The 20,287-nt window shown below is 35.1% G+C and overlaps 1 protein-coding gene across 1 annotated transcript in view; it reads right to left on the reverse strand.

The window, feature by feature from the left end:
- The window catches only part of LOC127522225 (uncharacterized), an 884,749-nt gene that overhangs the window by 240,858 nt on the left and 623,604 nt on the right, over nt 1-20,287 (reverse strand). The gene's annotated exons all lie outside the window — the stretch shown is intronic.

The following is a 20,287-nucleotide window of genomic DNA, read 5'->3' on the forward strand; positions in this document are numbered from 1 at the left end:
AATGCAACCCTATAATGAAAACACATTAAATACCTCTTATTAGATGATGGTGTTTTCTCACTGAACTCTGGTGGTACTCCTTTTGACCGATCACTCTTCAGAGACACAGAGCTGGACACATGTGATCCTGATCTTACACTAATGACACAAAGAACAGAGAGAAAAACACTTTAGTAAAGGAGGTTCAACTGTGTCTGAAACACATCCGTGTCTTTATCTAATCCTACACAGAAATGCACACACTCTTCAGAGTCAGAGTTTACAGATTTATAGTTATCGATCATTTTATTTTACTGGCTCACAATGGTTTAATGATTTCTTTAATGTACATGAGTGAGATTAAATATGTTGACATTTAAAAAAAATACCTGACTAATTTAAGTGAATCTCATATTTTTTTAATGAACAGAAATGGAGAGCAGAAATGTGTGTGTGACACAGTTTTGTTAGCATACTTCAATTAAATTAAGTGTATAGTTGTTTCCTAATGTCTGTCAATAATTTTATAATCTAACAACCAAAGTCATGTATTTGGATTAATTCAGTGTGGTCGCATCTAGAAGGAAATTAACAAATTATTAACTGTGATATTGTCTATACAGTCCTGTGGCAAATGGGATTTTATAGATTATGTCAGAGTTCATTTAAGACGTTCAAAATAGAAGAAATATAAAACAATTATTAAAGTTTTGTTATTCACAGGAAAAAACAAACTCCAGTAGAGTTTAAAATGATAATGTGAAACAGACACAGTCTTACCTGTGTTTCTCTGAGAGACTCATCTTAGAGAGAGAGTCCTTTCCTCGCTCCTCTGATCAGCACTGGTTTGAGAAAACAATCAATCGTTCAGCAGGACCTGGAAATGACAAGATTTTACAGAGATGAAGAACATGGCAGTTACTGAAGAAAATAATGAAGAATGATGAGTTAGAAACAACAGCAAAAACAATGAATAAAATAAAGTGAGTTACAAATATATTATCATGTAAAATAACTGAATGGTCTTAATAATTTCTGATTGTTTAATGAGTTTAACTGACTCATGACTCTAAATATGAATTCACTGGGGAACAGAAATTTACACTGTTTAAACCTAATTTGTTTTATTCTCTATTGCAGTTTAATATCATTTCAATCATATTTTCACAATCTTTAATTGCTGAATTGTTTGTCATTTAATCATTACTTCAAGTTCACAATGATGGTTGAATTAATTACATTCAAATGATTCTAAAATAATTGATTTAGTAAAAGTAACCTGAATTATAATGGTCACACTGTATAACTACTAATCATAATTGCTATAATGAACTGAAATATTAAATTTAATAATAACAGATTTGTGTTCTTTGACAAAAATAATAATAATAAACACATTCACGTTAGGCTTCAACTACATGTCTACTGTAAGCTAAATGTCTGGTTCAAAAATACTTTCGATTTCGCGTCACAAAATCAACAGCCTAAAACAGAAGAGAAAATGGGAGAAAACCTTCAGAAACATATTCATTTTCAATAACTCTTTCTCAGTAACCCTTACTTCATGTTTTAGCATCCGTGGCTTTCAAAAGATTGTCATTTCAGGAAAATTCTTCGTCTGTTCGGAGTATCAACAGGTGATATGGATCATCTGGAGATCATATACGGACATGCGCGTGCACGCTGATGTTTACCTGGATTTCCAGCAGATGTTAGACTGCGACAGATTCGACACATGTGATATTTCACGGATCATAGATTTAAAAAAACGTATGTTTCACCAATTGTATACACTGGTATGCACAATAAAGCGCTTTGATTTCACAGTGTCTGTTCCTGCGTATTTGATGCTTTCTTCTTCTTCTTCTTCTTCTTCTTCTTCTTCTTGTTTTTTTTTTTTTTTTTTGATGCCGTTTCAAGGAACTTCACCATACTTTCCTGTCACGATCACAAATCACGCCCATGTTAACATGGAACATTCACACTGCGTTCCATTCGGAAGGGCTCATGCCCTAATCCCTAGTACAATATCATTTTGACCATAAAATCTAACTCGTTTAAATATTACATTAGTATAGAAAAATACTATAAATACATTTATAGGTAAAATCGAACTTTTATTTATTTATTTATTTATTTATTTTATTGCAATTGCAAACAAAAGGCAGGAACAGAACAAAAAACAAGAAAAGAAAAGAAAAGAAAAGAAAAGAAAAGAAAAGAAAAGAAAAGAAAAGAAAAAAAAAAGAAAAGAAAAGAGAATTTAAAAAAGAAGTATTAATCACGGTACATGAAAGATCTCATCATATCTCTTCAAAAAAGAAATACATTTTTTGTTATTAATTATTCTTAGTGATTTGATTAAATGTTCTACTTCACATAAGAAATCTATAAAAGTAGGTATTTTCTTAAGAAACCTTTGTTTGCGAAAATAGAATTTTGCCACAAGGATAAGAAAGAAACAGTAGATTCTAAAGATTTGTTTTGGTTTTCAAAAAAGCAAACAACATCCTTAATGTGTAAATTACAGTTCATATTAACTTTAGAAAAACAATAGGAACTCAAATTTTTCCAGAAAAGTGATGAAACATGAGAAAAATAAATGACAAATATCTTCACTTTCTTCTTCACAGAAGGTGCATATATCAGCTACATCACAAAATTTCGACACAAAAGCATTACAAGGGCATATATTATGCAAAATTTTAAAATGCACTTCTTTCGCTTTATTGGGTATACAGTATTTATATGGTATAACCATGTTTTCCTCCACTGAATGTTATCTATTTTAGAACCCTCAGAAAATTCCCTTTTGGAGAAATTGAGTTTCAAGATTGAGAAAGTTGACGAATAAATTTATTATTACATTCTTTACTTAAAAGCGAAACACCTCCCAAACATAACTGTGAAAGTTGTTTTGAGCATGACTCGTGGGTAAGGGAAGCTTTCATCAGACATATTAATCCATCAGGAATCGCCTTTATAACAGAGTTCAATTCTTTAAACGGAACGGGACATTGATGGATATTCATAAAACATTCATAAGATAACAAATCACCATTAGAGTTGAATAGATCAGCAATAAAAATTCTGTTTTTATTCAATCATTAATCAAAGAAGACTGATCTATTTCTAATTTTAATATCCAAATTATTCCATAAGATGGTGGGGGGGGGGGAGTTGTGGTTGTAAACCAGTTTCCAGGCTAACAAAACTTGTTGATGAAATCTGGCCAGTTTAATAGATATTTAACCAGTGGAGTAATTGCATTTCATCAAAAAAGAAAGACCACCTACCCTATTAAATATATTAGGAATAAAAAACCACATAGAATCTGACCCAAGCAACCTTTTTTTTACTTCTAAGATAGAAGTAAAAAAAAAAAAAAAAAAGTTTCATTATGCAATAACAACAAATACAAGACAAACAGCAACAAACAATATTTAACAACACTAAACAGAACAAAGATGAGGGTCACAAAAAAAAAAAGCATATTAAATTAGGCCAAATGTATTACACTGTAACAGAGTCTTACATGCAATATAATTTTTTAGAATTTTCTTAAAGATCTTTCTTAAAAATAGTTTTCTTAGAGAATTTGCATTTGTGAATATAAAATTTGGCAAGAAAGAAAAGTAAATTAAGTACAAAATTAAAATGAGAAGGGTCTAAATTCAGAGACACACCAAAAACACATTTTGGGCTTATACAGAAGTTAGACGATAGATATCTTTTAACAAAGTTTGAAAAATCAACCCAAAATACTTTGCAATACACACAGTCCCAAAACAAATGGTTAATCATCTATTCAAAATGATGACAAAAGGAGCACAAGGGGGAAATATTATTATTAAATTTAGCTAGTTTATAATTATTTTTATAGTTTATAAGAGTTTATAAGAGCCTTTAACAGCTTTACTAGATAAAAGATATTTTTGCCGAAGAAGCCAGAAATCTTCCCAAATTATATAATTAAATTTGTTATTCCAAAAGCTTACACAAGCAGGTAAACAGATCTGATTTCTGTTAAGAATTGAGCAATTTTTTTTGTTTGACAAATTGCTGAGAAGACATTGATCAACAAATAGATTTGTGCTGTCAAAAATAGGAGGAGAGCATAAAGGACCTTAAGGGACAGAACTGACTAAACAGTTTGTGTCGAAACAGTTTCTGATTCGACACAATCAGGAACTGCGCCAAAAACAATGGCATCTCTTGGGGAGACTGGGAAAGATTGTTCATTTTGGTTGTTCCAGATAAAATAGCTATGTAGAGAAAATTATAATTATATATTAGGGACCAGCATATTAAAGCCTGTTTATGAAAACTAGAAAGAGTTAAAGGTGTTTTAGAGATGTCATAGCTGCAGCGCAACAAAAAATGCAGACCTCCAACTGAACTGAAAATATGATTTGGGATAATATTCCAAAAAGACGTGGGGTTGTTCAAAAAAGACTTTATCCATTTAATCTTGAAAGAAATATTAAGAGTGGAAAAGTCCACTAACTCAAAACCACCCATTGCCCGATCAGCTATCATAACACTCTTTTTAATTAAGTGACTTTTAGACTTCCAAACAAAGTCTACTATAATTTTGTCCAGCATTCCACAAATCTCCACAGAAACATCCAGAGCCATCGCGGGATAAATAACCCGATCTGCTTTAGAGAGCAACACTCCACCTGTTATAGATAAATCATGCTGTAACCAAGAGTTCAGTTTACGTTGGACAGCAAGAATAAGAGGTTCAAAGTAAAGTTTTGATCTTTTTTTCTGATCTTTACAAATAATTATTCCAGTATTTAACTTCGGATTTAACTGGAATGTCACAAATTTTAACATCAGTCGAATGTTTGATAGATAATAGTTCACATTTGTGAATATTAAGAACTAAACCAGAAGCAAAAAAAAAAGAGATTAATTATATTTAAGGCTAAAGAAACTTGATCTTTATTTTTCAAAAACAGAGTTGTGTCGTCAACCAGATAAAGTTAAATTAGCAGTAGGCATGCAAAGTCCTTTACGTTTTTATTAACAAGTCGTAATTGATTTGTAGGCTACATATAATTATATTAATTGGTCTATTCTCTCATATAAAAACGTACTTTGGCTTATTTTACTCTGTCCACGTCCGCTCTTAGACTGCATCCAAAATCATACTCTCTTCAGTAGGTACTTATTTTAAATGAGTAATTACAGAAAGTATGATATAGTATGAGATGTGTGTATGAATGTAATCTGGATGTACTACAATCGCCACACTGCCACACTGCACACTGCACACTGCACTCTGCCATGGAAACTAAACCTTAATTAAACGATTTAATTATCAATTAAAAAGGAATTTATAGCTGTATAATGCTATGCTGGACCAGCACGGTTTGGAAAATGAATGAATGATTGATTCAGCTGCGGGCGCGCGACTCACAGTGCATTATGGGTATTTCTCTAGCCGTTGAGCGTACATCGGTTGTACACTCGTTATTGCAGTGCTTTGTGGGATTGAATGAGTGAACTCAACATCGTCTACTACGGTTTCGGACACCACTACAAATGGCTGTTCGATCAAATAGTGCCCTATTTAAGGGTATAGGGGGCGATTTCGGCTGGAAGTAGTAGGTCATCCGTGTACTTTTTGCCTACTCTTTTAGGAGTACTGTGAATTCAGACACACTTTTTTTGTCACATACTGTTTTTCGCCTACTATATAGTAAGGAAGTATATGGTTTCGGATGCAGCCCTAGTGATGGGAGAATTAACTAACTTTTCAAAGCTTCGAATCAACTGAAATCAAGTGACTTTGGCAGTTTGATACTCTGAACCACTGATTCAAAACAAAAGATTCATAAAGGTTTCGAAGCTTCATGAAGTAGTGTTTCGAAATCTCCCATCACTACTCTTAGCTGAAAAGTAAGGTGGATATGAAGGTAAATATCTCATGCACTGTTAGATTCTGCTCTGTGTGAAAGTATTCTATCCTGTTGTTTTTGCTCTAGTTGAATGAAGCTAAGATTTTTGTGGGTTTTGATGAAACTCAACCTTGAAGAGGGAAGAATGCTTGTTCTTTTAATGTTGTGATTGCAGGGCTTGTTTGGTATTATGCAGGTGTGTGACTTTACCAATGGACTCCAGGAATGTTTCTTCCTGGATTTATGACTGATTTGAAATCAACATTTTGCATTGGCTTAGGAATTATAAGAGCACAATGTTTCAGATATTGTTTTATTTTTTTCTAAATGATTCAAATAGCTTAACAGAACTACTTGCACTTTATCTTCAGTAAATTCTCTGAGTTCATGACTCCAGCTTTTCATTTGACCTACTACACACTGATCTCTAACCAGACCACTTGTGTTCCTGACAGTTGAAAACATGTGCAGGATTCAAAGCCAAACTCTTTATTATGTATGATGAACACAGGATGGTATTTTTTCCACAATTTGTGTATCACATATGGCATGTTTATATTTTCAGTGAGACATAATTAAGTGTTTTACAAATGTTTAACAATTAAAAATGAACCATGCTGTAGGATCTTTCTTACTGACGTTTTTTCCAGCTTCCATACGGTCTTTTGTATTAAAGTCCTGTAAAAACCTCTCAGTGGCAACCACAACTTTTCATGACTGAAATAAGCAGAACATATTATCATACAGTGATGATGAATAATTACAAATATGACTAATATTCTAAAAGACAGCATACATCACTATCAGTCTGTCAGTTTTATCAGATAAAATTAAAAGTTGTGGGTCTCTTTATACATAATATAAATTTGAATTATGCTAGTTAATTTCATTTGGGTGGTACCAACCTCATTAACATATTCTCTTTCCTTCCTAATTCATCACATTATGTGCTATCAATAATTTTGCCTGCTAATAATTAGGAACAGATGAAAAGGTCTATAAATTCAGTGTCATCACTGGCATCACTGTTATTAAGCCATCCTGCCAAGGCAAATTGATCCAAGTAAATCAAATCAAATCAAACTTTTTTAGGATAACCAATATCCAGCACCATTATATAAAGAGACAATGTGAAAATTTCACACTGAAGGGTAATGGTGAGTTAAGTTGTTTCACACCACAAAAAGGAAATACAATCGTGAGCTTTATTTACTAATATAACATGATTCCATCAGATGGAGAACTGCATTACATCAGAAGAAAAAGACGAGAGTCAGCGTTTGACTGGAGTTGTCCTTTCACCTGAGGAGGAACACAATATCTTTGAGGAATTCCACACAGATCCTCTTGGAGGACACTGAGGAAACTTACATGCCATTATCCCTAGATTTTAATGGCCTGGCATGGAGCAGGACATCTGCAAGTGGGTAAGTTCATTGTTAAACATGCCATATTAGATGTTGTTGTTGTTTACAATATTACATTAAAATGCTCGTGACCCACCTCTCTTCTTTCAGACAGCTCAGTGTCAGACCAGAAAAAAAATCAATAAAGGAGAAAGTATGTTATATTAACATACTTTTAAGATGTTATAGCCTTAGTCCTGAATATTTAAAACACAGATTCCCATTTCAGGACACAGTACCACTGGAATTAATTGGGATGGATCTTGTAGGCAAGCTGAGTGAAAATGGCCACCAGTATATGTGTGTTATGGTGGACTATTTTACCAAGTGGTCTAAAGCCTATCCTCTCAAATACAAATTTGGAGCACCAAAGTGACTTTTAACAGATTAGGGAAGAGAGTTTGTAAACAGGGTTATTTAAAAACAAATCAAGTTAAAATAAATTGATATAACGACATGAAAATGCATTTTTTTTTCTCCCAAAGGTCAATTTTAGCCTGTGTGAGAAACTGGGCATCACCAGGAGTCTCTGTTTTCCATACCATCCCCAGTCTAATGGCCTTGTTGAGCAAATGAATGGCACAATTCAAATGTATTTTTTCCTCATACTGTTTGATTTTTGGGAGAGAGGCAGTATCCATGTGAGGTACTGAAGGATTAGGTTAGTGACTTGTGTACTTTGTTTTTGTAATGACACTTGATCTTGAAAGATGCGAATTATTATTGTGAATGTTTTACTTCGATCTTTCATGGAAAAGAAAGATCCTTGCAATGAAGCAAAAATATAAACAACTACATTGATATTGATATGCTATATTTTTATTATAAAACTCTTACGACAAACATGTCATGAAAGGCAGCAGACTCCGCACGCAGTGGAACCAAGATGGCCGCAGGTGGGGTCATAGCTCTTTTACTATACACTCTGTTTGTTGGTTTCTTACCATCCAAAGTTGATTTAGACCTCAAATATGCTGGCAACAGGCAGCAGTATTTATAAACAAACAAAGAGTCTAAGCCAAGTATTGGCTATGGAAAACACCTTCTGGCTATGACTTTCATTTATCCTTCTTTATACAAACAGATACAGAAAAAAACCAAGACAACTTCACACTTGCACAAAAATGAATGCAGTAATTTATAGAAACACACAGGGGAAATAAACATCACAGACACCATCTTGTGCAGCCCATATGAAACTCTCTCTCACAACACTGAGGATCCGTCTGCTGTTTTCTTCTGAGATATATCTGAAATTCACAGTGAAACATACATGTTTTAACCTTTTTATTATTTTTTTGTTTGTTTTCAATTATTTTTTTACTTTCAAAGAAAAAAAAAAGTGAAATTCATTAGAAAATTCTTGTGTCCAAATTTTTGACGGCCTCTAAAGACAGGCTCTCTATATCTATAAAAATATGGAATATCTATAATTTTTAATTTAATATATATTTATTTTTTTTCTGCAAAAAATAATTATTCAATTTAAAATAAAAGCAAGTCTGTGACCCGAAACACCTATGTGAGAATCAAATTAGCATTTCCACTCTTACAAGCAGAGGTTATGAGGTGCGGAGAGACATCATGTATCATGTGACATGAACAGACGGGGCCCAATTTGCAATCATTTTGAAGAATACAATGAAATTAATATAAACTTTCTGACTGTGTGGGACATCCCACTACTTTCCAAGAAGGGGCACAACTGATTTACAAATATCTCCATAAATATGTACAGGAATTGAGGCAGTAGCCAATGACAGCAGCAGGAGTAAAAGCTGCTGGATTATGTATGAGTATAAATATGAATATGTACAAATATTATATGAATTTGACAACTAGTTAAATCTTGTGAATTATTAAGACTTTGAGACTATGCTCTAACAAATGCTTGATAAAATGTTTGATAAAGTGTTATATATAATATCATTATATATAATAAATAGGATTATATATAGGAAAAAAGTGCTGATTTACCTTACAATTTTTGGATTTTACATTATTAGGCATTAAAAGCATGGTAAGTGTTGTGGTTACTGTGACCTCGAGTGCCTGCTGTACGAGGGCCGGTCCCTGCCCTGGCGGCGCGGCGCGGTCGGAGACGGACTGAGACGTTTTCGTTGCATTTACACAGATTTGACCAGCAGGTGTTGTCAGCGTGAGGCGTTTCGTGCGCTTCGAAACAGTGAATCATTTTGTGAGTCAATTGGTTCAAGTGATTCAGAGTTTTCGAAGAGCTTCTCCCGTCAGTACTTGTAGACTGATGGAAATATTATTGGTGAATTGCTGTAGATGGAGCTTCACTGGAGTTGAATTACTGTGTGGTAAGAGGAGCAGATCTGCCAAAATCAACAAATAAATCATAAAGTAGATGTTTTCACTCATCCACATATTTTATGCATGTATGTTTTGTTTATTTAGCCTATTTGTCTATCAAAATGTACGTTTATTTAAGAGAAATGGACAAATTCTGCTGCATATTTATTGGTGAGTCATTTTAATATTTTTTATTCATTTTGTTCTTTTATCTTCAGTATGAACATATAGACAAAGAAATATGCCACAATTAAAAGAATCCAAATAAAAAAATGCACAAATAAAAAATAGGAATATACAAATTCAGAAATAAATGTAGATTTGCAACAAATAACACTTCGAGTTCAGCTTCATTTAACTTGTCATTTTACTTTTTAATGAACTTACAATGTTTCCTTTGATCATGAAGTCTGTTGAGCTCAGTTTGATCAAGTCCATCATCATCTTTTTCATGAAAATTTAGAGATTATAGTTCAACCCTATGAAAATTTTTACTAAAATAAAATCACAAACCACAACTTTACAACAAAGCTCAAAATCAGAGGGAAATGATAGTGAATAACACTGATGTAGAAGCACCTAACTCTGACTGTAAGCCTAAACTTATAAACGGTAAACTTGTCCCTCAAATCTGATTGGTTGATTGAAATGTTGATCCAGAAACATGTTGCACTTGGTGAAATCAGGGCTGCGTTCAGTCCCGACAAAAAACGTTTTTTAACGGAAACGGTGGTGCTGTTCTGATGACGCAAGAATTGCAACTATGGCAGCCGAGAAGGACATTCTTTGTGTTCTTTGTGAAGAATTTTCAGAGCCTGATGAAATCGGTATAAATATGTGTTTAATACTGCAAAATTTTGTATATAAATAAACTTGCCTTGCAATGAAGCAAAAATATAAACAGCTACATCATCATGTTGATATGCTATATTTTTACTATAAAACTCTTACGACAATCATGTGTCTTCTAATATCTTCAATTGTTGCGTATAGCGAGCTGCAGCGGACACATTTGTAAACGACTTTACTTGGACCCATTGCTGTCTCTTTAATACCGCGTGGTTTATATACATGTTGCTGCTGATTGAGCTGACATTTTTGACACACCCACCAAACAAGAGAAAATGTATCTCAAACCCCGTTGCACACCGTTTCCAGGAAACATGTCGTTCAACCCGGAAACCGTAGCAAAATGTTGTGCACCGGTTTGAGCTTGAACGTGCCCCTGGTTTGGGAAAAAAAATCACACGTTCTGTGTGTTTCTGTTGCAGGAGTCTGCCCTCTATTGGTTCATCCGTTTGCAGTTGTTCCAGCCAATTGCTGCCTGCCTTGTGATTAGCCAATCACACACAGAGACTTGAGATTACCAAAGCCTATAAAAACCCAAGATGGCCGATACATAGAAGAAGACTCTTTTGTTCTGCTTGTGGTTTTTGTTGTAAAGCTTTTCAGTTTTTTTTCTTTCCTTTATTTTTGAATTGGGAACAGGTTAGGGGCCCTACATGTCGCAACACATAGACCTCAACTCTGTCTAGTAACATCAGGCAAGAAGTGGTTGCCATCAGTTGTAAGTTTTGTTTTAGTTAGAGAAGGCAGATTTATTTTGTGTTTTGTTTTTTAGTAAGATTTTCTTTTTCTTTTTGTTGGCAACACTCTTGTTCCCTTTTCACCTTTTTGTGCTTTTTTTTTTTGTTTGATTTTTCTGTAAATATGTAAATACGTTTAATTTATTTTCAGTAAAGCTTTACTTATGCTCAAGCTTTGTTGATGGTCTGCTTAAGTCTCCTTCTGTTTTGTAGAAGGTTGTTCTAATTAGTTCTGTTCTGGTTTGTTGACGTCCCTGTGATCCCCCTAAACTAATAGGGATTTAACAGATGTCAATGGAGAAGAGGCTTCAGTACATTGAATAAACTGCTTTTGTGGAGAAACAAATCACTTAATATATTGACAGCCTGTCATCTGATCTATAATGTACACTATTTTGAAGTGAGCTATATTGAGTTTACACCAGAAAAAAATGCTGTTTTAAAAGTTACTGGTAATTTTGCGACAGGTAGGATTCAGTTTACAGTCCGTCGTTCATTTCTATGGCCCTGTCCCAAATGGCACCCTAAACACTTGCGATCTTCCTCTGAGTCCACACGTTCGTGATGTAATGCTGCGTTGACTGTCGGGTAGAAGTCTGCTGTGAAGCTCACAGGCTCTGTAAAAGTGCGCATTGAAGGTGCATATCGACCACACAGGAGGCGTTCGCAAGCACCCTTCTGAAACCTAAAATGACAAAATGGGACACCCTACAGTCTTGTGGACTTCAGGATCACTCACACGAGACAGCCACTGTAAATCCACAAGACTGTAAGTGCACATACTGGCCAGGGCTGTGCAATTATGGACAAAAAATCTCAATCACAATGTTTTGATCCATATTCCAATTTTGATTTTAATCACAATTTTGAAACTATATTTCCCTACAAACATTCTTGTCTGTGTTGTTTTTTTGTAAGCAAGCTTTAATGAAGAAATTTGCGGACACCATATCTTTGCATAAAAGATACGTGTTGGCATCAGTTATTTCTTTATGCCTTTTTAAACTCTTTTTGATTTTTGTTCACGTGCTATTGTTTTTCTAGTTAAACATGCTAGACGGACTTCTTTTAATTGTTGCGCTTGTGTCTTTTGCACCATCTTGCGCATGACACGCCATTTTACATGGTAAAGGTAAAAGAAGTTCAACTTTTAAAATACATGTCTGTTTTTAACCACAAGAAATGTGTTGTGTGTGTGAATGGCCCCTTCTTTGTTTTGCCGCAACAATAGTTTGACAGGTCTTGCAAATTACCTGGCTCTCATCGCTCCAGTATCCAAAATATTCCCAAAATACAGATGTTGTATGAAGTCCTTATCCTGACCTGGAATCACCTTCCTTGTTTCTCTGCTTTCTTCCATGTCATAGCAATAATGTTTAACTTCCCCTTGGGGGAATCCCTGTTGCCATTTTGAAGTGCATTCAACTTCGTCAAGTGGAAAAGGGGAAATTTATTTGGACAGACCCTCAACCCCTCCATTTTGACAGAGGGAGAGCCAAATCCATAGACCACCATGTAACACAATTGTGTAAGGCCCGCCCAATCAGCCCAACGACGGTTTCCCATAGGGGCGGGGAAGGTTTCTTGTGCGTTCGATCTTTTCAGCGTGGCAATATAGTTTAATTCCAATTAAACTATTATCTGACTCCATTTTATTATGACCTCAAATTTAGGTTAGAATGCCAATTGATTATTGACTATATGATAATTTATCTAGACATCTGATTATGCTATTTAACTCTTTACTCTTATTGTGTTCGTTCATTAGGAATCTATGTCGCTTAGAGAGCCTCGTGACGGCGGTTTAACGCGGGTCTCACGATCACAAACTTGTCAGTCCAGTCATTAGTCAGAGGTTATGGCTAAAGCAATTTAACAATGCCGCCCATGCTTGCTATTGTTAAAAGGTACCCATGTAGCCCCCTATAAGCGACTGCATAACAGCTTAACTAAAGTCGAGCAGTTAGTCAGAGATCTAGAATCCCACCTGATGTGCCTTATGCTCCATCTAACGTGAGATCTAGGGCCTCATTTATAAAGCGTGTACACACACAGATTTGATCTTAGAGTGTGTGTACGCTTAAAGGTTTTTGGAAATCTAAGCTATTCTTGCAGCTCGCTATTCTAAATGAAAGGATTTGGATGATGTGTGGTGATCTTTTATATGTAAATTACATTAATTAGGTGTCGTTTACAATGCGGAGAACTGAAACCATTCAGCTGCGCCCAAGTTCAAGATCAATTGCGATTTATAGATTTCACATCTGAAAGAGAGGCGTATGCTTGTTTTCTGTGTGTACGTTCATTCTATGAATCACACGTACGCACATCTGAGAAATGATCGTAAGATCAAATTTAGGAAGGTTTCTGCGTAACATTTTATAAATGAGGCCCCTAGTATGTACTTAACCCTGGACGCAGATTTGCAGTAACATAAGCCTTCACTTAATCTACTTGAGTCAAAAATTTCAGAGTAAGTCAGAATAAATCCAAAGGTAACAATTTATTATTAGTCGGGTAAATGTATCATCCCAATTACATAATCAATTCAAAGATAATTGATACAAAACATCAAATGCTCAGAAATAGAGTAAAAGATGTACCTGACATCTGGAAAACACATAACGCTGAGTGTCTGGAAGACGCTGCGTTACGGGCTGATCTGATTACAGAATTGCGCCTTGAGCCTCCTGCAACATCTCTTTAAATACTCAGACTAAGACAGAAAACTCTTTCAAATGGAAACATGAGCTAGCAATTGGAAATTGTATTAATCAAGGTCCCAGACTTGTGTAGTTCACACTTTACTGAGGACAGAAGGTAGTCTGTATTAGAGACCCTGGGAAAGTATTGCTATTTAAGAAATAATTTACTTGAGTACAAGAAGTACTGAAAAATAATATGACTCAAGTAAGAGTAAATAAGTAGTTTGCTGGAAAAACTACTCAAGTTACTACGTTACAAAGTACTTTAGTATTATTATTTTTCTATTTTTACCCAAAATGAGGCGATCTTAGCAAGATGGAGAGCTAAACATTCTCATGTCATTTCTGTTTCATTCATACTGGAAGCTGGAGGCTCACAATGCTTAGAGAAACGCAGCCCAGCATGATTTCTTCTCCAACAATCCTAAAGATCGCTCATATGATTTTATGTTTAACATCTACAACTTCACCTTTATTTAAGAAGGAGAATCTCTCTGCATCTGCTCATGTAGCTTCAATAATACAACAGACAAGTGATCCTGTGCATTAACAACAGACACATAGATAACTTAATATAAAATTAAACAGAATAACAAAAATAAGCAAATATATTCTGTGCATAAAATGTAAGAGAGATAATGTAAATGTTTGAAGTAACATGTACTTCATATTTTTGACACATTTATGTGCTATACTTGACAATCACGTTTATGATTATAAACATTTTAATCATTTTGGATGAGTTTAATCCAAACATTATTATATTTATAGGCCTGATACTGAAGAGCCTGAAGATTTCTGCTGACAGACTCATCTGAGCTTCTTCCTCCTGTTCCTCCTTTAAATAAAACTAAACCATCATTTGTCTGAATACTAAAGCAACATTAATCATTCAATATCACATGTTTCTAACACACATGCTGCTTTATTTCATTGTAAAGTCTGAGTCTCTTCCATCTGTATGAAACACATTTACACATTAATCACACATTTATTTCTCCTCATAGACACAGTAGTGAGACTCTTCTGTGGATCACCTGATGATTACTGCTCCTCTCATGATGATTTCACACTATGATATACAGCATCCGTCAGAGGTGTTTGGTGATTGAACTTGTTTAGAGACTTCTGGCGATTGATCTCTTTCAGGGTGATTGATCTCATCAATTTGGTGATTGATTATATACTCTGTAATGTGAAACAGAAGAGAAAACAATCAGTGTTCAGTGTTCAAAGTGCAAATTAGTTACTATATTTCAATCACTGCTTTTTGAGTAAAAAGAAGATACATTAAATTCCTGTAATCAGATTAATTACTGACTTTACATGATCTTGCAAAGATATTTGTGTTTTATATATTAAACATTTAAACCATGAATCATGTTGATATGTTTGTGTGTTTGTGTTGGTGTGACTCCTATTGAGTGACTGTAAAGAAGAAACTAATGAGTGTACGGCGTATGAATAAACCACAGGGAGCAAATACAAATGATATTCTGAATTAAAACACAAACCTTTAAAGCCGTTTGTCCTCTAGTTTAAACATGTTTGTAGGGCTCTTAGTAAATAACTGAAAGTAAAGTGAGTGTAAAGTAGTGTGACGTGTTGCTTGTCAAAGTAAAAACACACTAGAGACAGAGACATTTCTCATGTGAGGCTGGACGGCTGTGAGCTGAAGCTGAACGCACTGATTTTAGCAGGAGTGCAGCGTTTTCCTACAATCTGAACAAGTCTATTTTCAAACTGAAATGATTCACAACTGACACAGTTAATAAAGCAGGTGTTGTTGAATAAAGCTGTGACAGTGTGCTTTTGTTCTCTTTCCTCCTTTGTGTTGAACATTTTAATAACTTCACATTTTGATCTCACACAAACACTTTGTTGCAATAAAGCTTAATGATAATTTCCTTTCATGAAAATCTGAAAGGTTTGTTCACATATCAGAGGTAAATGAAGATCTCTTTAATATCAAAGTGATGTTTCCTCACCTCAGGTAACACTTTGAGTCTCGTAACACGTCACTGAGCTGCTTTGAGTCTCTGATCTTATTCCATCTCAGATCAAGCACTTTTAAAAACTGCAGTGCTTTTGAGTTAGTCAAAGACTGAGTTAAAGAAGAAACATCTGTAATGCCACAGTCCCGTAGACTAGAAAGACACAAACAGAGGAAGAGAGATTATCTTACAAACAAATCATTAAGGTGACGAATTTTGCTCAAATATAATGTGAACTCAGGCTCATTGCGAGATATTCAGTATAAAGTGTTTTAGTTTAAACTGTTAAAGTGATTTTAAGCATTTTGATTCTTGAATGTGAAGAATGTTACTGACCTCAATCTCTCCAGTTTACAGTGTGAATCCTTCAGTACGTCACATAAGTGCTTCACTCCTGTGTTTTTTATTTTATTCCAGCTCAGGTCCAGCTCTCTCAGGTGTGACGGGTTTGATATCAGAGCTGAAGTCAGGATGACACACTGTTTCTCTGTAATACTGCATCTATACAGACTGAAGACAGAGAAATAACAATAGTTCACATCTATGATGATCATCTTATTGAAGAGCTTCAGCAGCATTTAGTTTCCAACAGTCTGTTTTGAAACCCAGTTACACTAGTTCTGTGTGCTGAAGATACTGTTTCTTCTCTTTCATTTTAACTATTTATTTGATTCTTTATTCTGTGTTGAAAAGGCAGATTTATGCATGTACACAATCAGTACATCATATCAAAGGCTGGAAATGTAATCAATTACTAACTAGATTTAAAAAAGCACATAAAATGTGACCAAATAGGGAAACCCCAGAAAGTGCACTGCTATAAAGCATGAAACATAAGCTCTGCTGTCTTAAAATAAATACACTTCAATCACACTGTAACTGCTGTACAGTATAATGATATTAACTCTAGTTTCTCCAGCTTGAATTGTGGGTTCATCAGTAGATCACTGAGGTTTTTCACTCCAGAGTCTCCAAGTTTATTCTCGCTCAGGTTCAGCTCTCTCAGGTGTGACGGGTTTGATTTCAGAGCTGAAGTCAGGATGACACACTGTTTCTCTGTAATACTGCATCTACTCAGACTGAAGACAGAAAGAGAAAATGACTCAAATCCATGTTCAGTTCATGTGTGAGTTAAATGAATCATGAATAAATGTCATACAGTCACTAATAAACCAGCAAAAACATGGAAACTTAATGATAGAAACGAACAAACCAAGACAGGAGCATTTGAGGATACTAGTTACAATCCAAGTCTGGATCTGTCCTTACTCCCAAAAATAAGTGAATTTATCATTCTAGATTAATATATAGGATCAATGTAGAAACAATAGAAAAACAAACATTTAAATGGTCTAAAACGGTGCATTTTTGCTCAACCCCAAAAAGTGGCAATTTTAACATATAAAAAATTATCTGTGGGGTATTTTGAGCTAAAACTTCACATACACACTCTGGGGACATCAGAGACTTATTTTACATCTTGTAAAAGGGGGCATAATATGTCCCCTTTAAGTCATATTAGAGTCTAATTTACAATCTCAAAATACACATTTTGCTTAATAAAAGAAGATTTAGTGAAAAGTACCATTAGTCCAGTATAAATGTGACATTTCAGAATAATCTATTTGTTTAACAGTTTTGTTGTGTTTTATTATCATGGTGTTGCTGTCTGTGTGTGTTCCCTAGTTAGTGTTCTTGGTTGTTAATTAGTTCCTGCAGCTGTTCTGTTTTACCTTGATTACTCTGTCTGTGTATTTAAACTCTTAGTTCTGTCTGTTCATTGTTCTGTCGTTTATGTTGAAGTGGTTGTGTTTTATCTCTCCTACATGTTAGATTTGTGATTAAAGACAGTGTTATTGTATTCTCCATCGTTGTGAGCTTCATTACAACCAGCCATTCATGACAATTTGTTACACTGTTTTTTTGTCTGTTCTTAGTTGTCTTGTTTCAGAGCAAAAATTTGTCAGATTCCAGCATATGAAACAATTTTATAACCACAAAGTTTAAAATGCTTCAAGGTTTAATGATGTTTTTACTGATACACATACAAACCTGTTAACTAATACCATTTCTGAATCTTTCTTCAGATGGAGATGCAGCACTACAATTATGTGACTTGTGCCCTGTTGACTTAAAATAAACTACACGATAAATACAGTATAATGATACTAACTGCGTGAAAACTGATGATGATAATGAAAGTTTCTCCAGCTTGAATTGTGGGTTCATCAGTAGATCACTGAGGTTTTTCACTCCAGAGTCTCCTAGTTGATTCAAACTGAGGTTCAGCTCTCTCAGGTGTGACGGGTTTGATTTCAGAGCTGAAGTCAGGATGACACACTGTTCCTCTGTAATACTGCATCCACTCAGACTGAAGACAGAAAGAGAAAATGACTCAAATCCATGTTCAGTTCATGTGTGAGTTAAATGAATCATGAATAAATGTCATACAGTCACTAATAAACCAGCAAAAACATGGAAACTTAAAGGGGACATATTATGCAAAATTCACGTTTGCATGGTGCTTGGCTATAAATTTGTGTTGGCAGTGTGTGTACATAACCACCCTATAATGATAAAAATCCAACCACTCCTTTTTTTTTGTTTTTTTTTTTGAATCCCCATAAATCATAAGCAGTGTTTCAGAACAAGGCATTTCCAGATCCCTGGCAATGTGACGTCACATTAGCCACAGGCCCCGCCCACGAATGTTGACAGACACTGCCGTTTTAACATAGAACCGCCCTGAGTGAGTTCACAGCGAGTTGTACAGTCCGCCATTGCTGCACTGACGAGAATCCACATAGCTTTCTCAATTTACTCCATAAATCTGAGCCGCTGAAGATGAGGTGGATTAATTTTGTTTTCGAAGAAAATGCTCCCCTCAACCCTACCGAAATTCGTTTATGTCTGCACTAACCATTTCACACGGGACTTCTTTGTGAACGAATGTCAATACAAAGGAACAATACAAAACAGAGGTTGTGCTAAAAATATGTTACTTAAGGATAGATCAGTAAACTGTTTGTGATCCAGCTTACAGTCTCCAGAGTGATACTGGATACGGCAGTAATGAAGGTGAGAGCACTTTATTACAGTTCATCGGAGCTGATTTACGGATATAAAGTTTACCAGTTTATTAAGCACCACCCGAAAAGTACCATTAGTCCAGCATAAATGTAACATTTCAGAATAAACTATTTGTGTAACAGTTTTGTTGTGTTTTATTATCATGGTGTTGCTGTCTGTGTGTGTTCCCTAGTTAGTGTTCTTGGTTGTTAATTAGTTCCTGCAGCTGTTCTGTTTTACCTTGATTACTCTGTTTGTGTATTTAAACTCTTAGTTCTGTCTGTTCATTGTTCTTTCGTTTATGTTGAAGTGGTTGTGTTTTATCTCTCCTACATGTTAGATTTGTGATTAAAGACACTGTTATTGTATTCTCCATCGTCGTGAGCTTCATTACAACCAGCCATTTATTTTTTACTGTTTTTTAGTCTGTTCTCACTTCTGTCTTGTTTAACAGCAAAGATTTGTCAGATTCCAGCGTATGAAACAATTTTATAGCCACAAAGTTTCAAAAATTGCTTCAAAGCTTAATGATCTTTTTAATGTTACACATACGCGTTCATCAAACAGCTGTGGTAAGTCGGATCAGTCTACAAACACAGTGAGTCATGTCATCCTCTCCTAGTGTTATATCATGTTCTGTTTGCCACATGTTCAGTATAGCTTTCTCTGTCAGCGACAAGGGATTTACATGTCATAAATGTAGGGTAACAGTCAGGCTGACAGAGAAAATCTCAGAATTAGAGACACGCATCCAAACTTTAATTGAGGATAGTAAGAATGCAAGGGCTTCATATACTGTTTTGGATGCGACTAGCTTAGTGAACTCTGTACATTGTTCGGTTCCGGCTGTAGAGCCCACGCAGCAGGGCACTTGGGTAACGATGAGGCGGCCTAGCCGCGGAAAACACCACTCTTCCGTTCCAATAAGAACATCAAACAGGTTCTCCCCACTCAGTGATACACCCACTGAGAATCCTGTTGAAAGTGCCCTAGTTATTGGCGATTCTATTACACGGAACGTGAAAATAGAGACACCAGCCACCATAGTCACATGTTGGCCGGGAGCCAGAGCACCTGACATCAAAGCAAATTTAAAAGTGCTGGCTAATGCTAATGGTAAATACTCTAAAATCATTATTCACCTCGGCACTAATGATGTTCGACTTCGCCAGTCGGAGATCACTAAAATTAACATTAAAGAGGTGTGTGAACTCGCAAGTACAATGTCAGGAAAAGTAATCTGCTCTGGTCCCCTTCCTGTTCATCGGAGTGATGAGACAGTTAGCAGATTATCATCACTCAATGGCTGGCTGTCTAAGTGGT

Source organism: Ctenopharyngodon idella, chromosome 2 (genome assembly GCF_019924925.1).
Source record: "Ctenopharyngodon idella isolate HZGC_01 chromosome 2, HZGC01, whole genome shotgun sequence".
In the NCBI taxonomy this organism is placed as follows: domain Eukaryota; kingdom Metazoa; phylum Chordata; class Actinopteri; order Cypriniformes; family Xenocyprididae; genus Ctenopharyngodon; species Ctenopharyngodon idella.